Genomic DNA, 20,154 nt, shown 5'->3' on the forward strand with positions numbered 1-20,154 from the left:
ACAGATTCTACGGTGTATTCACGCTGCTTGCTTAGAAATGGTTTGTCTGAATTAATTATTGTTTTGTTTCAGGTTCGACTGATATTCTATGAGTTGGACATTATGTATGCATGATGTATTAATTGTGTCGTATTTGTTTCAATTGTTCACTCGATTGAGATAAGTAAAAATAATCTCTGAGTGGGGAATGCCTCATATTTCTGAGTTGTGTTTCACATTTGATTTTTCTGTGTGGTTCATCTATATAGATTTTTCTGTTGCAAGATATTACAAAAATTGATGTAATTAAATTTGTTTCTCGTTTTTGATTGAGTATTGTTGCTACCATTTAATAATTTGGACTTTCTCTACATTTTCAATAACAATATCGCATCTATACAAACTTAGTCGACTTGTCAACCACTTTGACGAAAGATTTCCGTTTCAAGGAAAGGATACGAAAAGATAGTGATCCCCGCGAATAATATTGAGATCTGTTTGCGCTGCACAATAAAATATATCGCCTTTGAACTATCTTATCTGACCTCTAGAATCTCCTGTTTGCTGGACGAAGGAATATAGCCCCCAACCCTTTGAGTGATAAAGCATGGGAGCTTGGTCATATAGATAGAGACATAAAATCTCCCGGCTTTGAGAAAAAGAGTGTAAACCGAGATGAAAACAGTGCATATTTTCTATGTGTTGGATACCTCCATCAAGGTTCGTAGTGTTTGTTAGAATGAAAATTGTATGTTGGTTGATTTTATGATGGTTCAATGATAGATTATTTTCCTCTGTTGTTGTTTACATGTCGCCGCTTAGAGTGTTCCCCTGTTCTTCAGCGTTAAGTCTGTGCTATATTGTAATATTTCTCCTTTTGATAGATTGATTAGCTATTATTTCTCTATGTGTTGGACGGTGCGCAGGTTTGGCTCTCTATTAATTGTAACTGTTGATTGTGTTGTTTCTCGTTATTTCCTTACGTCTATGCTGTTCACTTAATAAGAAATTAAAAGTTGTGTAATGTTGGAATTGCGCTCGAAATGTTATGACTGATATTCACGCTATTGCAATGGTGGTTCTCACGTGTTGGAATATTATAATACAACTTGTAATTTGATTGTAATCATATTGATTAATAATATCTTCTTTGTAGTGGTATAGATTTTATTTCCTCTTGTGTTCGTGTCGTTCGTGTTCCGTGGTATTCCATACATCTATCGGCACCCATCTTCAACAAATCAGGGCAGATATAATCAGATCTGGTTGTTGGCTAGGGGCGTGCTATGTGGTGAAGTTCGTTTTTAACATATCTATTTTTGTGTTGGATTCATAAAACAAAGTAAAGCTTGTAGTGTCTTTTAGAATGAAAATTGTATAGTGTTCGATTAGATTATGTCACGATGATGATTTTATGATAGTTAAAGTGATAGATTATTCTCCTGTGTTGTTTTGATTAAAAATAACTTCTTTGTAGTGGTATAGATTTTATTTCCTCTTGTGTTTGTGTCCCATGGTCTTCCATGGTCTCTGCTGTTCACAGTTAATTACATACAACTATCGGAACTTCCCTCTATTGAACTGATGGTTCTCACGTATAGGAATATTAGACTTTTTATAATAGAACTTGTAATTTTGTTTGCATTCATATTGATTAAGAATATCTTCTTTGATTAAATGTAGTGGCCGTTTCTCGTTTTGATATGGCATTGTGTTGCTATTATTTCCCTACATGTTGGAGGATTGGTTCTATATTAATGGTATGTGTTGATCGTGTTGGTTCGAATTATTTCCTTTTGTCTGCGCTATTCACTTCATAAGAAACTGATTATTTGTGTCATGTTGGAATATTAAACTTAGCTATTGTGCTTGAAATTACTTACATCTATCAGGTTCTCACGTCTCAGAACTTTTATAATAAAACTTGTAATTTTGATTGTAATCATATTGATTAAAAATATATTCTTTGATTAAATGTGCTATCCCTTCTGCTTAATTGAAAACGCGTGATTACCACTAATAAAAAATATTGTGTATGATGTGTGATCCCCTTCAATGCCATTGCATCACACCTGTAATAAGTATAATCTTTGTTACATGTATTGTATTGTGCTTCAGGTTTTCGGCCGGGTTTTTCTCCTTCACATAGAGTCATAATATAATTCCTGACACTAATGACTTTAATAAATACATTTTCACTTGTGCTTTTGTGTATCGCTATCCTTTGCATGTAAACAGCCTACTGCACACCTGTTGTAGCTGGAAAAAAATTGCGATTGGATTCGGCACAGATTGAAAAATGACGAAAGAAGTCGGCCCAGGATGAAAAATGTGAGCGGGTAAGCGCGCACGCAGCCCTCCGGCCACGCTCCGCCCACCGGTAAGAGCCTCCACGCGAGCGCCGGGCGCGGGAAAAAAATATGCGAACGAAGTCGACCAAGGCTCAAAAATGTCGAAAGAAGTCGGCCCAGGCTGAAAAATGGGTTTTATTTCGGCACCCCTTTTACTACTAATGGCTTATGTACACAACAAAGGAACTGCACCGGGGTCCAGCTAGGCCGCTTCTTTATCAAGCATGCCTAATTTTAACCTGGGCTGGTCCTAAGTATACCCTCTGTATAGTTTGACACTGTGAGAAGCGAGGTAGAGTGCTTGATTACTTATTTTACTGGGGATGGCTTCATCTCATCTGTCTGTTGTAGTTCAACATGAACCCAAGGAAATAAAATTGATTGATTTGATGCACTCATTCCAGTGATCAAAGGTGTAAATCATATTAATCGATCGCACGAAGAATTTAGCCGTTTCCGTTTCTCGGTGCTTTTCACTAAATATTGAGAACCAAAAGCCCTAGCTACTGACCTAGCCTGCAAAGAGATTTCTAATTGCTCAACAGTGCTTTCGTCCTTTCGTGTATCCGCTAGCGAGTATTGCGTTATTAGTATTGCATTAGTATGCATAAAATTTTATTTTCCTTGTCGCTCTCACGCTTTGTATTCGGGCGGCTATAATTGGCATCATGCATTACGGCTTTTCCGGAAACAAGCGAAACAAAGAATTATTGCGTTCCCAATCTCTTTATCGAGGTTCGGAACCATATGTGATTCATCCTTCATCAAACATACGCATAAAGAAGAGAGATGTCCAGTCGAACACCACAACCGCATGACATTCAGTCTTGATCAAGGTCGCTACAAACGAGCTTCGTTATCAGGAAACTAAGCTGTACATTTCCGGGTGTGAACGTCTACATTACCACGAATGAATATGTACAGGTTGGGACAAAAGTTCACGGAAAACGCGATTGACGTACTTTTTCTTCGGTGCGACACCCTAGCGGCTGCCGGAAGCGGGTGAGTTCACTGTTTCGGATGGAAGGGTGCGCTAGTAGCGACACACGATGGTAGTTCCGGTGTCGCTTGGGCGCATGCTTGGGCGTGCCTGGAAAGTGGAAGCTACCGCTGTGTGTCGCTAACAGCGTACCGTTCCACCACTCCGAAACAGTGAACTCACCCGCTTCCGGCGGCCGCTAGGGTGTCGCACAGAAGAAAAAGTACGCCACTCGCGTGTTCCGTAAACTTTTGTCCCAACCTGTGCCAATTACCCAGCTTCGCTAGCTTTTACATTATCTCGTGAGTGCAGTATTATGCTGTAACCGATATTGCGTGTATTCTTGGTTCTTGATATCGTCATCGCGAAAGTGCGATCAGTCATAATGGAGAGTTTTAGTGCTCGTACATCGTACGCTATCGCCATTGCGTACGTAAGGGATAGCATTGGTGGTTCTGCGCAATGCGCGAAGCTCCCTTTCTGTTATGGGCATGTGCAGAACAATCAACGCTATCCTTTACGTACGCAAAGGCGATAGCGTACGATGTACTAAAACTCTCTAATCACTCGTCTGAGACTCATCTCGCGTCGTTGTTGTCAGCGATCACCAGTTATCGCCTCGAATCGTCTGATTATTTTAAGCTGCTCAAAATATTGCGATCATTAAGGCCGGTTCCGACATAAAGCGATTTGATATATAGCGCTAGAAAATAGCGCGATATTATCCTCCTCGCATTGCTCTAAACCGCTAAAAATTAGCGCTTGTCGGAGTTGAGCTCGTGTCAAGTTTTTCAGCGCCTAATATTGGCACTACATTCGTGTTGGCCAACGGTGAGGTCCCACAGTGATGTCGTCGCGGAAGTCTTTTGCTTCCGCATCTCACGGAACGGCGACCGCATTGGAGCCGGAGAGTCTGTCACCCAAAATATCTGGTAATTTTTCGTTGAGTCAGTTGACTGAACTTGTTCGTCTGCATGCTGTCGAACGCCGAAGACGCCATGATGGGAAAGGCCGGAAACGACCACCGAACTTCCGCTAAATTATAGAGCTAGCGCAGCTTTGCAAGTGTGTACCGTCCGATAACTGTGAGCGCTGTTTCTGCGCGCTGTTTTGTAGCGCTATAGTAGCGGGAGGATGCTATATGTCGGAACAGGCCTTTAGAGAGCGCATTTTTAGGTACTAACAGGTAGCGCTTGTCGTCGCACCCACTCCCCTCTTCATCATCAGAATATATCTGTTTTTGTTCGTCGTCGCACAAATCGATCTAGGCCAACCAACCTTCAGAATCGTATCGTTTCATCTTCCGATTGGAAGGAAAGTTGATACATAAAAAGGTGTCCGCCCCCTTTCTCAGCTTATCGGAAGACAGAGCGATATCATCCGCGATTATGATTGGCATACTGCGTGCTATGCGGTCAAGTGCGTGTCCCCTGTTAGCGCCTAAAACTCCGCTCTCGAGTGATCATAGGTACGAGATACAGGGCGCGATATCGGACTTCGCATGAGTTCATAGTCAGTGTGAGGACGATGCGCCTTACCAGATGATTGTGATCGTGAGTCAGAAGGTCTCTTCGATTTGGCCTGCACCTCCGGCACTATAGTTCAGGGGAGTGCCGATGTGGTGCAAGCGCGAGTGCAGCCGGCTGAGACAGTGCAAGTGTAGGTTCAGCACTAGCACTGCGAGGTCACTTCCAAAACGAAGAAGCGAGTGCAGGAGCAGGCTGGTCGCCTGCTGTCCGCACCGCGGCCACTATAAGGTTCTTTGTGCTTGCTTCTCCTTTCATATACAGGGTGTTTCACCTAACGTGATAAAAATATTCTAACTGGCGACGTACTCGCCGGAGGATTGTGGGACTTTCGGCAATTAGCTTCTGGAAGCTTTTGCCACCATTAAGGAAGGCTTTGGACAATTTTTAATTGCGGGAATTTTTTTCAATTAAACTTTGAAAATTGGCAAGCGAACCTCACTTTTTTTACAGGAATATGAAGTCATCTACTGATAACCACAGAGCCAACAAAAAGTATGCACGGTATCGTAACAGAAATAGTCGAAAAAAATTACTAAAATTTTCGCTTTAGCCCCGCCTGCTCGATTGTCGCAAAGTAGAGCACATGAGGGATGTCGGGAGAGGAGGATGTGCTCCCGCCTCTTGTTTTACGTTTCTTTCCCCTGCTTTGTCCTTGATGCTGGTGACAACCGTCTTATCACAAAGAAAACAAAACAACTGCCTTATCACAAAGAAGGCAGGGACACTTCCTCCTCTGGACGCACATTTGAAGCGCGCTTCTTTGCAAAAATCAAGCAGGCAGGGCTAAAGCGTAATTTTTACTAATTTTTTTCGTCTCTTTCTGGTGCAATACTGTGCATAGTTTTTGTTGGGTCTGCAGTTATCCGTGGAGAACCTCATATTTCTGTAAAAAAAGGTGAGGTTCGCTTGGCAATTTTCAAAGTTCAAGTGACAAAAATAAATTTCCCTCAATTAAAAATTGTCCAAAGCCTTCGTAAATGGCGGCAAAAGTTCCCAGAAGGTAATTGCCGAAAGTCCCACAATCCTCCGGCGAGTACGTCGCCAGTTTGATTTTTTTATCACTTTAGATGAAAGACCCTGTATACTGTTTGTGTGTTGTGCTTCATTCGCTTTAGTAGTCATTCGAATAAGTGTTTGTTATGGCTCTGTATCTGTGAGCAGCGAGTGGACGACGTCTGCACGAAAGGAAGGGAAGATCGTTATCGTGTTCCCGGCTGTCACCACTCACCAGGACATCATGGCAGATACTACGCGAACACGAGTTTTTCCTGTTTTTTCTACTTGGTCCTTCATCTCTCTCTATTTTTTTATTAAAGAATGATTCTCAGCCGCTCCAAAGCTTGCGTCATTTGCCGCAGTGAAGACAAGCGTAATAATTAATGCTCCCCGTGCTGCTAAGAATTCGAGTAATCCGTTCGGCTAGGTCCAAAATATAAATGCATTATCCCACGCGTTTGTCGTGACCATGCAACTTCAGTGACTGCAGCATCGCACACATGTCCACTGTCTTGCTGCATGGGTTTTATTTCGGCACCCTCTTGTACTACTGCCATTGCTGCTTGCTGCCAATGCTTTCCGCAGACGGTCTTCTAATTTAAAATGTGGCAATCAAAAGCCACCGATATAGGTGGTGGCCGAAAGAACCACCGATCAGAGTAGATTTCGCACGCCGAACGTGTGATAACTAAATGTCGAAAACCAGAAATCCTATCAGTAGCCTAAAAATCAGTACACACTCTGCTACATCTGATGTTGCAGCTAATTACGATCATGAATCCATTCAAGCCACGTGTTGTCCCGTGAGTTTTCGTCATTTGTGGCTCGCTCCACAGAGATTTGTGGGTCACAGACCACTCGTTGAGTTTCCATATACATCATCGTATGTGATGCTGCTAAAATAAATTTCTGCAACAACCAATCATTAAAACGAACTACACGGGTGACATGAGTAATTTCAGAAAATCAATACGTATACCTACGAGTGCCTGCTCAAATTCCCCTAGTCAAATACTGAAATAAAGTTTCTGGAAAAGAGTGAGTAAGTGGCAGGCGCGGTCATAGGTACAGTGCTGGACAAAAGTTTACGGAACGCGCGAGCGGCGTATTTTCTCTGGGCAGAGACACCCTAGCGGCGGAGGAAGCGGGCGAGTCCACCCGTTCAGAGGGATGGAAGAGTGCGCTTGTGGCGACCCACCGTGGTAGTAGTGGTAACTTTGCTTTTGAGTGTAACGAACGCCAAAATGGTTTCGTTTTCGGTCTACTGCACCGAGCGCGAGTGTCTATTGCGGGAAGGAAATCTCCCCGCTATCGGAGAGATAACAGGGCGCTAAGATGAATTGAGGTGACAACGGGCTCGCAGTGCCTAGCTTTTTTCTTTTTTATTAGACAAACAGAAGAAAAGAGCGTATACCCTTGAACACACACACACAAAAAAGAGGCAGGGGGAGACGATACTGTCTCAATACTTTGTCGGCCCCCTTTCGCAGCAATAACTGGGGCCATACGCACAGGAAGGGAAGCGTATAGCCGACGGATAAGGTCCACGTCTTCATGTAGCAAGGACCACTCTGCTTCTATAAATTCCCAGAGTGCGTCATCGCTCCTTGTAGGCGTCCGTCTCTTGCTCATCCTATTCTTCAGGCTGCCCCAAACGTTTTCGATTATGTTTAAGTCCGGGCTCTGCGCAGGCCATGTCAGCTGCATTACGCTGAGGCGTAAAAAAAGAAAAAAGCTAGGCACTGCAGCCCGTTGTCACCTCAATTCATCTTAGCGCCCTGTTATCTCTCCGATAGCGGAGCGACTTCCACTCGCGCTCGGTGCAGCAGACCGAAAACGAAGCCATTTTGGCGTTCGTTACACTCAAAAGCAAAGTTACCACTACTACCACGGTGGGTCGCCACAAGCGCACTCTTTCATCCCTCTGAACGCGTGGACTCGCCCGCTTCCGCTCGCCGCTAGGGTGTCTCTGGCCAGAGAAAATACGCCGCTCGCGCGTTCCGTAAACTTTTGTCGAGCACTGTACAACATAGACACACAGGTGCGGTATTGGGTAGCTTTACAGCATGCTCTCTTGCCTCTGGCAGGCAAAAATGGAAATAAATGTGTCCTTGCGCAAAACGATCCAACATGCAAGTGCGAGTGTGCTGCAGCAGTTTGAGCATCAACATCAAACCGCCGCAGCGAAAGACAGCGACCTCGCAGCGACAAGATGAGCGTGGACTCACATGATAATGGCGTTGCAGCTAACGATTTCGTTCGGGGCCGCACACAGTTGTCCCATGCAATTAGTACCGCCGTGAGACGCCACAGCATGTGTGCACTAAGCTGAGCTCACGATACCTGGGTGCCAGCGTAAGTGCGATCACAATAATCGTGTTGCCACCTCAACGTGATGGCAGATTAGGTGCTGCCACGCTGTGTGAAAATCCGCGGACTCGCGCAATAGATACAATCGGCGTTCGTGATTGTGCGTATCGTGAGTTATCTCGCTCATGAGTTTGCCGAGCTCTGGTTTTGGCACATCGGAAACGCCATATACGAGGAAGGAAGCGGTCAAATGCTAGATCGCAGCATCGTGATGTCAGCCACTTCAAAGGAAGCAGGTGCTTGGCTAATCATGTTTTCAGAATCGCTGCTGTAAGGACCTTCAAATCTGCTAGATCTCTTCTAACCCTTCCACTCCTTCCAAACCTCCCTACTGAACCGCGATAAAGAAACCTTCTCCAAGCAGTGTGCACGTGACACCGAGGCTCCAAAAGTGCGTTAAAGAAATTCTATCGCGTTTAAAACTCCCGTTGCCGGGAATGATTTTTTCTAGCCATTATGGTTTCCGTTTACATATTTCTTGCGCGGAGTAGCCTACTAATGCGCTCTTTCACTCAGCTATCCGGCTGCCAATCGTGTGTTCATCCGCCTGAATCACACGCGGGGGTGACGGAAGATAAGTAACCGACGGAAGGGACGCTTCCGTGCATTGGTCATGATCATGATAAAGACTGGGTGGTTTGCAACTTCCTGTCAAAATGACGTTCGAGAAGTTGCAATGTCACGTGGATTTACGCTTCCGGTCCGAACTTCTGCTGGAGCCGTATAGTGTTACCGTGTTTTCAACGCAAAAGTCAGCGGATGTTCAGCGCTTAACTGCACTAATTCTGCGGAAAAAGGACATAAAACGTATCGCGTACCCTTAGATCCTGCGCCTTTGGAAAAATGTTATCAGCGTCAACGAAAATTGAACTACGGGTGTAGGCACTTGTCACCAAATGTCGTAATGTGTACTTATCATGTTGAATTGTGCGTAGCTGTGATAACATTATCAACTCCCCCCCCCCCCCCACCATAATGTGAAAAGAATATCACTAAAGTCACAGCTTCGTCCCAAACTAAAAGGAAACGACTACATGCGTATTATCCTCAGAGTGCAGAAAATTGCTGCGTAAAATACTTCCTGTACATTTTGTTGTGTCATATCTGAAATGTTAATTGTTATCTTTGTTACAAGAAGCGCCTAATTGACCACCGTTGTAACAGAACATTTCCCCCAGCAAAAGGTCACGATTTCAGAGCGCACGCCAAACGAAACCGAAACATGCACGATCTGTCACGAAATCTTATCTTTGTCAGAAGAAAAGTACGTGTGAAGTAGTTGTTAAGGTACCTTACTTCTTTGGGGCCAGGCCTTCCCAGCCGAACTCATCGTGGTTGTCGTTTAAGCCAGAGTTTATAATGTTTCGCTTTGCTCCAGTTGAGCGAAATTTCGGACCGGAAGCTCGAAGACCCAGCATGCGTAGCGGCATCTCTCAACTTGAAAACCACCCATTCTTTATCTCTCGTCACCCCCGTTTGTGAACCAGACGGATGGACACGTAGTTGGCAGCCGTAGCTGAGCAAAGCAGCGCATTGGTATGCTGCTCCATGCAAGAAATTCGTAAACCGATGCCAATTAATTTGCTCTAAGAATCACTGAGTGTTGATGCGGTTTTCGTCCTTAGTTAACATTTTTCGGTGAAGGATCGGGTCAGTAAAACAGAGGTTCCGAAAGCGTCCGAAGTAACATTTAAAACTTCCGAGTTTTATTGATTCGATGAGCATATGCAAACGAACCGCTCATTGCTCAACAGTTGGCCGATGGATCAGGGATGCTCACTGAAAAGGAAGCTTTTCGATAGTGCCAACCGTTTACGAATTATTCAGCCGGGGAACATTCGTGAAACAGCCGGTATAGTGGCACTGCAAAAGTAGGAAAAAAGTGACAACAGTAAATTAAATGTCAACAAATCCAAACGTGAAATGCTGCTACTGTAGAGCTACTTCATGGTGGGGTGCCTTAAGACTGGCAATGCTGTTCTTAGGCTGAACATAACATCGGGGAAGGAGTCTAAAAACGCATGCGTGCAGTAGGTTGCACATTCATGACACGCTGAATGCAAAAGACTACACGTATATACAGGGTGTTTGCTCTAAATATAATTAATGATTAATATAAATAATATTGAAGATAATAATGATTAATAATGATAAAAATATATTTGATTACTAAATATAATAATTAATTTAATTATAATTTCTGGACACGTTAGAGCAAACACCCTGTATACCCACTCGTAGAATGCACAGTCACAGTCACATCGGGGTAAAGTCGCATTCACCTCCGCTCGTTGGATTAAGGGCGCGTTTGTCGTAGTGGCTTATGGGCATGCTGGCCAAAAATGGATGGAGGAACATGTTTCATTACAAAGCATATTGGATGTAATGTCTCGTGTTTGGATGTAATGATTGATTTATGTAATGACATGGAATCGGCTCTCAGTCGGGTACTATCTAATCAAATCTGACAGCCGTTTGTGGAAACAAGTTGTGACTGCGTAACATCTACTTTTCAGCTTTCGGTTGTCCTAGCAAAAACAAACGTGTAATTACGTTCATTATCGCTTTGAGTCTTTTCCCGGCTATTAACATGGAGCTAGTTGGCGGCGACGCTGTCCCATATCGGTCAGATCATAACTCAGATTGCTGTTGAAAATGCCTTTTGTCTGCTTCATCTGAATGCATGAATGATGTATCAAAAACAAGGATTTCCGCAATGTTATGAGCCCTGTACACCATTTACTTGGCAGCATATCGCTGTACAGTAAGCAGAGATATATGCCCTTGAAGGAAGCAGATACAAAAACTGTTCGCAAACCACGCATATTAACATAAACTCATAGATTGTTCGAATGTTCATCGCTGTTGAGTGGTCTCTCGTGGTTGCAACACAGATCTTCATTGAAATGCAGATGGATAAGGCATGCTCTGAAATAGAAGTGCTTGGTTTTAGTTGTCTTAATATTTCGGACAACAAAAACAATGTTGACAGTGAGTATTCTTCTGAAATGAGCAACTCCAGAAGCAAAGCAAAAGACGTAACTGCCCGTATGTCAACATTCAACTAAAGCATGATGCACACGTGTGTGACTGATCGCAATAGCAGCGCTAGAAACGTTGTGCCACACTAGGTGTCGATTAATAGTGTATGCAATAGTATCAAAAGTTCTAAGGTACACAGTGCATTCAATACAGAGCGGGGACGTGTGAAACCAATATGACCGAGAGTTACCCTTCAAAACTACCTGCAAGAATTCAATCCAGGTCTCAGATCCTTGACAGACTCGACACTAAGCCACAAAGAACACTGTGGATTGTGCTGGTGTGGTGTAGCGGTTAGCATGTCTGACCTGAGATCAGAAGACCCAGGTTCGATTCCTGGCGTCAGCACTTCTTTTCTCTGAGTTGTGAATTTGTTGCGAAGTTCTGAGTTGTGAATTTTAAGTCTTGCTGTCAAGGTGAAGCGCTACTTTAGGCATGTAGCAAAGACTGTGATAAAACTGAAAATTGAAAGACGATTAATGTAACTAATGCCGCGGAAATGCGTTAGCATTTGGACGACCCACCCACTACCACTATCCACCCCCTAACTATCACTAACTAGAAAGCCACAGCAGCGGCGAAAGCCTTCGGCGGCGTATTTTGAAACGTTGCTTTCGCTCTTCCTCCGTCTCGTTCGCCCACTTTCGGCGCCGAGCAGCAGCATCCGCTTCATGACGTTACTTACGTTGTTCCTCAGTTTCGGAAGCTCGTCACCTTCGCTCAGAATCCGTCTTCTTGTGGCGCCTACGTGGCTCGGCACTCGTACTTGTTTCACACTCCATTGTATACTTGAATAGACGACTTCAGAAAATCCCAGAGAGCTTAGCGTCGCTTTGAACTATGGGAACTTGCTGATAACAAAGGAGGAGAAGGTCTCCAATCTGTTTCGGTTCCCCCTCTCTCGGCCGATTGTCCACGAGGAGTCAAGGTCAGCGAAAACGAAACGTGAAGGACAGTTCATTCCAGTAATCTCCCAGGATGCAACATGTACGCAATGAGCACTGGGATTTTCGGAAATCGTCTATTCAGCCCATAGGCGCTTTACCCCCCAGACTCGTACGCGTATATGGCGCGTCGACAAGACGCTAAGACCGCTGCCGCTGCGTGACCTATTTTCCCTTACTCTCAACTCTCCACCTGCCTCCTCCTCTCTCACGCGGCATACTTCCCTCTTCACGTTTTGCACACTGATCGACACCGATGCTTTTCCTCGAAACGCCGCTTGTAACGCTAACGCGTTAATAAAGGAACCGTAGCACGCATATCTAATTTGGTCCCTCATTTCGCCGCATGTGCAGTGTTTATGAAGTGAAGGCATCAGGTATTCAGCTTGAGTTACCGGCTGTACAACAATTCATACGTGGATAAGACTGAAAGCGCAGGCTCTCTGGGTAAACATGACAAAAAGTAACTCCGGGACAGAGGATCACAGACACAACGAAACGAGAATTTTCTGTGGTTGCCTGTGCGTCCTTCTGTCGCAGGGTTACTTTTCGTCACAATTAATACGTCTCACACAACCACTACGAATATCACTTTGGTCGTACAATGCAGCCCTAAATTGTGTGCACAAAAATGATCAGATAGACTTGCGTGGTTACCAGCGGATAGTCTTGGAGCTGAAAAAATATACTAACCTTGTTAAATCCACTTTTAAGGCCACACGTGTTTGCACCTGGATTCTTTGTGCGAAGGTTCCAAGAACTCAACAGCAAGCTTTGCACTCTGTCATCAAGTCCTGATGCTCTTGAAATGCTGCTCACAAAACTTCGCTGAGGCGAGTAATTGCAACTGCTGTTGCGGTTCGTCGCATTCGCAACTGATTAAGAGCAGTACGCTTTCATGATTCGGTCGAACGTTCAAAACAATGGTGAAAAACAAGCTCGAAAATCCTTGCGACAACTCCAACCACAACCAAGTGCCCTGCTAAAGGCAGGCTGAACCGGCAATCACACAAGTTCAACATATGACAGTTCACCGGATACGGAACGTGATATTGACAGCCACGTGACGCCTTTGCGCAGTGTCAGTAGTCCCCTAGTTGAAGTCATTTTGTTAATGCGTCGTGATGAATTCTCTGCATGAAGGTATAGTTTTGCCGGTTTGACGCTAGGCTCGCTGTACTCCAATGAAGTCGAATGTTTAAAGTTCGAATCTAGGGAGTTGTTTTTATTTATTCCGTGTTAGCGTCGCGGAGCAACTGTGCCGTATCAGCGGCGTACAGATGTGGACAGATGGAGAAAGGACAGCAGGAAGAAGTGGGGGACAGGGGGGCGGTTAGTATGCGTCCTGGACACACTTCAGGAAGAACTGTGCCGACATTCGCCTGGAAAGTCTTCGGAAAACGCAGGGGAAACCTCAGACAGCACAGCCAGGGGTGGGATTCGAATTCACCACCTCCCAGTCCTCAGCACGACCTTGGGTAACTCCAACGAGCGTGACGCCTCAACCCGCTCGGCCATGCCGCTGGTGAATTTAGAGAAACCGTGTGGTTTTGATGCATAGATTATTGTGCACGGCGCGCTTTTCGGGTGCTCTATCGACTGCAATTACAAAAGAGCTCCCATATAGCTTCTGGTCAGTACCCGTGGTGCCACGAAAGTTCGAACGCTTGCTCGTTAACATTTCTCTTTTTACGATGATTTAGTGGAAGTCTAGACCAAGCTCAGCCTAAATTAACGAGACGCAGAACGCCTGATTCAGCTTTGACCCTACTCAACAGTTAGCCATGCGACCGAACCCAACATTAATGACATTCTTTCTCCACAGCTATTTCCAACACTGCAGTTCCCCTTGGGTGTCGTTTTGTTTCCCAATCAATAGCCTTCCCGTTCTGAGATTTGTCTTTATGCAGCAACCAACTGTACTGTGATCGGTAGACAAAGGACAGCTTAGTGACTGCTGTCATGCTGATAGGTGAAACTTAACTACGAATATGACTTTTTTCCCTGCTCGCTTCAATACGAAATTACCCTTTAGAGTTTAGACAGCCTTGTATTTGCTCCGAGTCATACTGAAGTATCCTCACGAAGTATTCACCAAGTCGCATTAGAGTCATATCTAACATATGAATCTCAAACCACGCAGATTAGACATAAGAGTTCCATGTGATCCCGGTGTTCTTGTGAGGAGATGATACTGTTCACGTGTCTCGTTTCTCACCGTGACTTTGCACATTCGCAGCCGACATACCGCGTCAGCGTTTAATGACTAAAGAACACATGCATGTATTACAAGTAGAGTTACAAGTAGAGTTCTGACTTTTCGGGGTTTTCTTTTGGCAAATATCGGGGGACATTTATTGGAATTTTAAAAAATTTGAATATCCTGGGCTTTACGAACTTTTCAATGATTGGAGCAGCACGAGGAATTGATTGCCGGAGCTTATCGGGGAAATCAGAAGCGAGCGTTGGAAAACAAAGAAACGTAGCTGAATATGTTGTTTCGAAGTGAGATGCTCAGAAATTCTGCAGAATGCTTTTCCACTGCTAACGTTGAAAGTCACCCAGCCAAACATACAAATCACTAGGTTTTCTCTGGCACTTGAAGACACCTCGAATCCCCAGTGTTGCCTGGCTTAGGCAATTGCCAATGACTCAAATGGCCTTGAAATGAAATAGTGGTCCTGCGTGGTGATGGTGGTGGGTGGGGTGATGTAGGGGGAAGGTGCGGTCAGCCTGCTCTGGAGTGGCGACTCGGTGCACCGAGGCGAGGAAGAAAAGGGGAGGGGAGGGTGAAAGAAGGAGGGGAGAGACGATGATATAGTGGCCCTGCAATAGAGGCTAGATGGAGGCTACCACGCATTGATCTATTTGCGATGGGGAGCTATACTTGGCTGTCTCTATTAATTGGGCTCAGTCGGAATTCTCGTGTGGGGCATTCTCTTCATTTCTGAAACAGGAAACAGCCAGACCATGCGAGACCCGGGCCGTTTAAGAGAATCGCAGTTCGCCGGATAAATCCGAAAATAGTAAACAAAAAAATACCAGAGGATGTTTATCGGAGCTTATCGAAAAAAACACGAAAAGTCGGAACCCTTATTACGAGTTGTACCCAAGAAATTGCCGATTGCCGACCATCGGCCGGTGATCAGTTTTTGATCGGCAAACGACTTTGTCGGACATTGCATCGTGGACCAACGTCGGCCTAATGTCACTCACGATGGTGGTTGGCAAACAGTGTTGGGCCGAGAACGTTGTGCAATGTCCTATCGAAAGCTAGGCATAATAAAGGCGAGCCAATGTGGGTCCTCCACTGAAAACAAACTCTGAAACAACGCACCTGCTACTCGAAATAGAAAAGAAAGAACGACGTTAGGTTTTTGTAGTTCTACGAATTCAACGCATCCGAGTCAGTTTCTGCATTTTTCTTCAGCTTGCAAAATTACTTTGAGAGGAGATGAATAAGATTAATTCTCGATCCAGATGGATCTTAAATTTAATTCTCGAATGCATGGTGCCGTACTGACGCGGACTAATTTTGCTAAGCATATTTGCTCGTCGTCACATAGCATTCAGATAACTGATATTTCTAAATACGGCTGCACTTGCAAGTGCTTCTCTTTTCCCCCGTGATTCATGGACCGAGTTAGAGAGCGCTTCAGGCTACCCTGTGTCTTTCCCCCTTTTTTTTAGTGTTGCACGTTCGTGAACGCCTTTGTGTCCCTCACCGTACTGCTGCTTCTTCTCGAAGTTTTTCAAAAGAGTGAACAAAGGGTCTGCAGATTTTTGAAGCGTGTATATTATATCGTTCAATAAAGTTCTCGAGCTGTGATTTGATGCCTCTATGACAGTACTCCTTCAAAACACACCCGCCAGATATAGTGGTACACTTGCGTAAACTTGACCGAACACCCTGCGTGTTGTGCTGCGGTCTTTGGGACGCGCATATAGAGGGACGGGCTCTCCGAGTGGGAAAAACGAAACGAAGACACCGCGGTATATGGACTACACTGCCGAGCCGAATTCTCGAAAGCCACATTCTACACTCTTAAAAATGAACTTTACCACATAGCACGCCGAAGGCCAACCATTGCAGAGAGTGATACCTCTATCAGTCTTGATTTGTGGAAAGCGTGGGGCGTACGCCTTTTTGTGACAATTAACATTTCTGCATAAGTGTCACAAAAAGGCGTACGCCTCCCGTTTTCAACAAATCAGGACAGTGAACGATGTCACTCGTGATCATTGTTGGCTAGGAGCATGCTATGCGGTGAAGTTCATTTTTAAGAGGGGGGGGGGATATATATGTATTGAAAGGAAAGGTGTACTGTGTACAGCTCATTCAGCTATACAACTTCGGAGGCTATACTACACCGACGTTCACAATCGGGGGCCCGCCTTCCTCAGAGAAGCCTCTGCCCTCCCCCAAACTTTCACGCGCTTGTCCCTGTGGACAACATGCTCTCCAAAGTTAATCACTGTCCAATTCCTTAATTGCCTCAAGCGCCTTTAAGGGGCACTAAAGTCCAAAAATTTCTCCTTCGCGGAAAATGCCATTACTTCGACGGCAGCGATACAAAACGAACGGGTTTCATCCGTTGCGTCAAAGAAGAAAACCGTAATTTACGCTTTCCCTCTTCCTCTCCTACTCAAGAAGGCCGACAGTGCGCAGCGGGCTCTCACTGGTCTATCTTCAAACGATTTCTCCAATCATTGTGGCAAATCGTTTGAGAAGACGAATCAGAGCCCTCTGCACATTGTAACGCTTCTTGGTAAGGAGATGGATAGGGAAAGCGTCCCCGTTCCTTTTATGTTGATGTCAAGGTAACGGCATCCTTCATTCCACTAGGACAAATAGTTTCACGCGGAGTAGTTTCACGGCATGATACCACTTGATTTGCAGCGTAAATAAATGCCATGTTTTTAAACTTCAAACATTTGTAAACGTACATGCGGAAGTACCTAAACAAAGCATTTAAATTTGAACCGTCTTAAAATGAGGCGCACATTACAAATATATTAATTAACCTATAACTGGCCCCCATGTGCATGGAACCGGGCAATGATACAATACAGCTCGTTACTGTCCCGATAATGGACAATCGCCGCGCTTCCCGAGAATATCCTTCGTTCACCATATCCCAACCATACAATGTGCTCGACTTCCTCGCTGGGAAGTCGGGAACACCCACTGAAGTGTGCTCCCAGCTGCTACACAAGCTGCGCTCCTTTTTAGCCAGCGAATGCACAGCCGGCCGTGCGCCGTCCACAATGCAGGCACAAGCACAACGCAAGTGCGGGTATCTATGTATGGAGAGCCTGCACGGGATAGGTGGCTCGGCATCTGCTTCTTCACCGATGAGACCGACACGATGGGTGACTGCGTGAATACGTGAACAGGGCACTCTATGCGTTTCCATGGCAGGACACATTCGTTCCTGCGTTTCGGCTACACTCTAAAGAGAGGTGGCGGTAGTGTTGACGAAAACCGGCTTGCCGTTGCTGGCCTCACTTATGTGGGCAGGACATCTTTCTCTCTCCTGATTTGCTGCAAATGGGAGGCATACGCCGCTTTGCGACAGTTTGCATTTGCGTTAATTGTCCCAGAATGACATCGGCCCGCCCTTCTCGATATTCACTTAGAAACAGGGTTCCGGGTTTTTGGTGTTTGTTTCTTTGCGTATTCAGAATGGTGTTTTTCGGCGTTTATTATTTTCTGATAATTATGAGTTTTCGTCGTTTATCTTTTTCTTTTCCTTTTTTTTTTTACGATGAGTTAATACCGAAAATTCAAGCGACGGCTCTGAAACGACACACTCACAGCAAGAAGCAGAAACTGCTTTGCAAAAATGCTTAGCAGAAATTTCAGAGAATGACGTCTCATGTTACTAATAATTAATCAGAACTACATTTACACGCAAGGTGAGTCCGCCCACGCTCAGCGCACTAGCACGCTACCGAGACCTGCAAATCCGAACAACAACAACCAGCTTATTGTAATGATGATGATTGAGGAGTTTCATCGCAGGGGCGGTACTCTACCCAATTGCTGGCGGTAATGTGGCGAAACATAAAAATCACTGTGCTCTTTGACGCACTGCCAAACGCGTACCAAATGCGACAGCATTGCAGCAGATGAAGGGCGCTCCCTCCGCTGTAACCGCATTTATGACAAACAACGCATTTCTTGCCACACCGCATCTGGCACTTGCGCACGTGCCGGAAATGTGGTTAGAAGTAATAATCAAGCACAAGGTCGAGACGGTCACATCAATACCCAAGAGCATTATCTGTCGGAATCCATAACAACATGAGGCCTTATATTAGGGGTCACCCGAGGCTAGGCCATGCATACGATTGCTAGGAAGATCTGTGAGCATATACCCCCCTCCCCCCCCCTTTCATTAGGCAGGCTCGACCACAACGCTGAGACGGGCACGTGGGACATTCCCTGTTTATCAAGTTTCTTCCCATAGTGACCGGCGTCGGAAAGAAACGTTAAGACTGCGTGTAACGTAAGACGTCAAGGAAATCCACTGCCGGTGCGCGAAAAAAAAAATCGATGGTCATGTTACGGGTAATCGTCTACAATGTGGCGAACGCGATTTTTGCCACTAATGACTGACCAACACAGACGGCCTTTCACGGAAATATTAAGAAAGGGGATTTTTTTTCATGAATATTTGCTGTCGCTCATTTCGCGACCTCGTGCTTTCTGGCACAAAACCTTTCTTTCTTTATTTATTTGGTTGACGTTTTAGTAGAATACAGAATCAGCTATGGGACTGTTAGGGCGGACCCTGTTATACAGTCCCTGAAAAATGAAAAGAAAAAAACATGGCAGCATGCTGTCCCGAGAGGACAAAGGTATTCGATACCACGGATTGCATAAACAGGCACTTTTGGGCACTGTGAAAGAAATTACTTCAATTACTTCAAAAAATTACCTCCAATTGACCTTCGTGGGAAAAGAGGGCGACCTCTTCATGAGCAACACAGATCAAGCACGCTTTACAGGAAACGAATAGTCCAAGCATTTAAAGAGGCCCTCAAGTGCAAAAAATTTCTTCTCGCGAAATAAAGGATGACAGCGATACAAAAGGAAAAGGGATCCTACTCTTGCGTCGTTCGCCACCTACGAGGGCGCGCTGAAAAGTTGTCGGCCGACCAACTTCCGGATATACGAAAGCGGTCTCGCCATCGTAGACACAAAGGGCGAGATGAAGAAGAGAAATTGCAGGTTTGTAACGCGAAGCTTTCGTTTTTGGTGGGGTATCAACAGAACCTTGTACTCTACAAACGTGATATTTTCAAAGGTCGAACTTCGGGTTGTCATGAAGTTCCTGTTCGTGCAGAAGACAACTCAAGGGAAATCTATGAGTGCATCATGTAAACATCGAGTGACGAGTGTCCATCATGCTCAACCGTGAAGATGTGGTGTGCCAACTTTCGGGGGATCTTGATGCCGAACACGCCGGACGATCAGGGGGACCTCCAACGGTGTCCACACTGGAAATTGTTGATTGTGTCGATGACCTCATTTTGGCAGATCAGCGAATCTCGGTTCAAAACGATTGCCGATACTTTAGGCATATCCGGAGAACGCATTCGGTGTGTGATTCATGAAGATTTGGGTTCGCGGACGCTGTCAGCTAAATGGGTGAAGAAATGTTCGACTGCGGGTAAGAAACAACGCTGAATGGATGTCTCCAACTTGATTTTGCAGCATTTTGAGCGTTCTATATAACGACCCTTTTCTTGTGCGACTTTTTACAGTTCATTAAACATGATTGCATCACTATGGTCCTGAAACAAAAGAACAGTCTATAGAACGGCGGTACTCGGGTTCTCCGAGGCCGTAGAAATTCAAGACTGGACGTTCAGCGGGAAAGGTCATGGCCACGGTTTTCTGGGACAAGGAAGGTGTTTTGGATGACTGACTATCTCCACTAGGGTGAAACAGTTAA

General features: G+C 45.1%; 1 protein-coding gene and 1 non-coding gene across 2 annotated transcripts in view; one reads left to right on the forward strand and one right to left on the reverse strand.

Annotated features, from left to right (window-relative positions):
* Nucleotides 1-20,154, reverse strand: part of LOC135378256 (synaptogenesis protein syg-2-like) — a 637,949-nt gene that overhangs the window by 278,669 nt on the left and 339,126 nt on the right. The window lies entirely within an intron of this gene.
* On the forward strand, nt 11,523-11,594 carry Trnas-uga (transfer RNA serine (anticodon UGA)). The gene has a single exon. It is a non-coding gene; the product is annotated as a tRNA-Ser (tRNA).

Source organism: Ornithodoros turicata, chromosome 1 (assembly GCF_037126465.1).
Source record: "Ornithodoros turicata isolate Travis chromosome 1, ASM3712646v1, whole genome shotgun sequence".
Lineage (NCBI taxonomy): Eukaryota > Metazoa > Arthropoda > Arachnida > Ixodida > Argasidae > Ornithodoros > Ornithodoros turicata.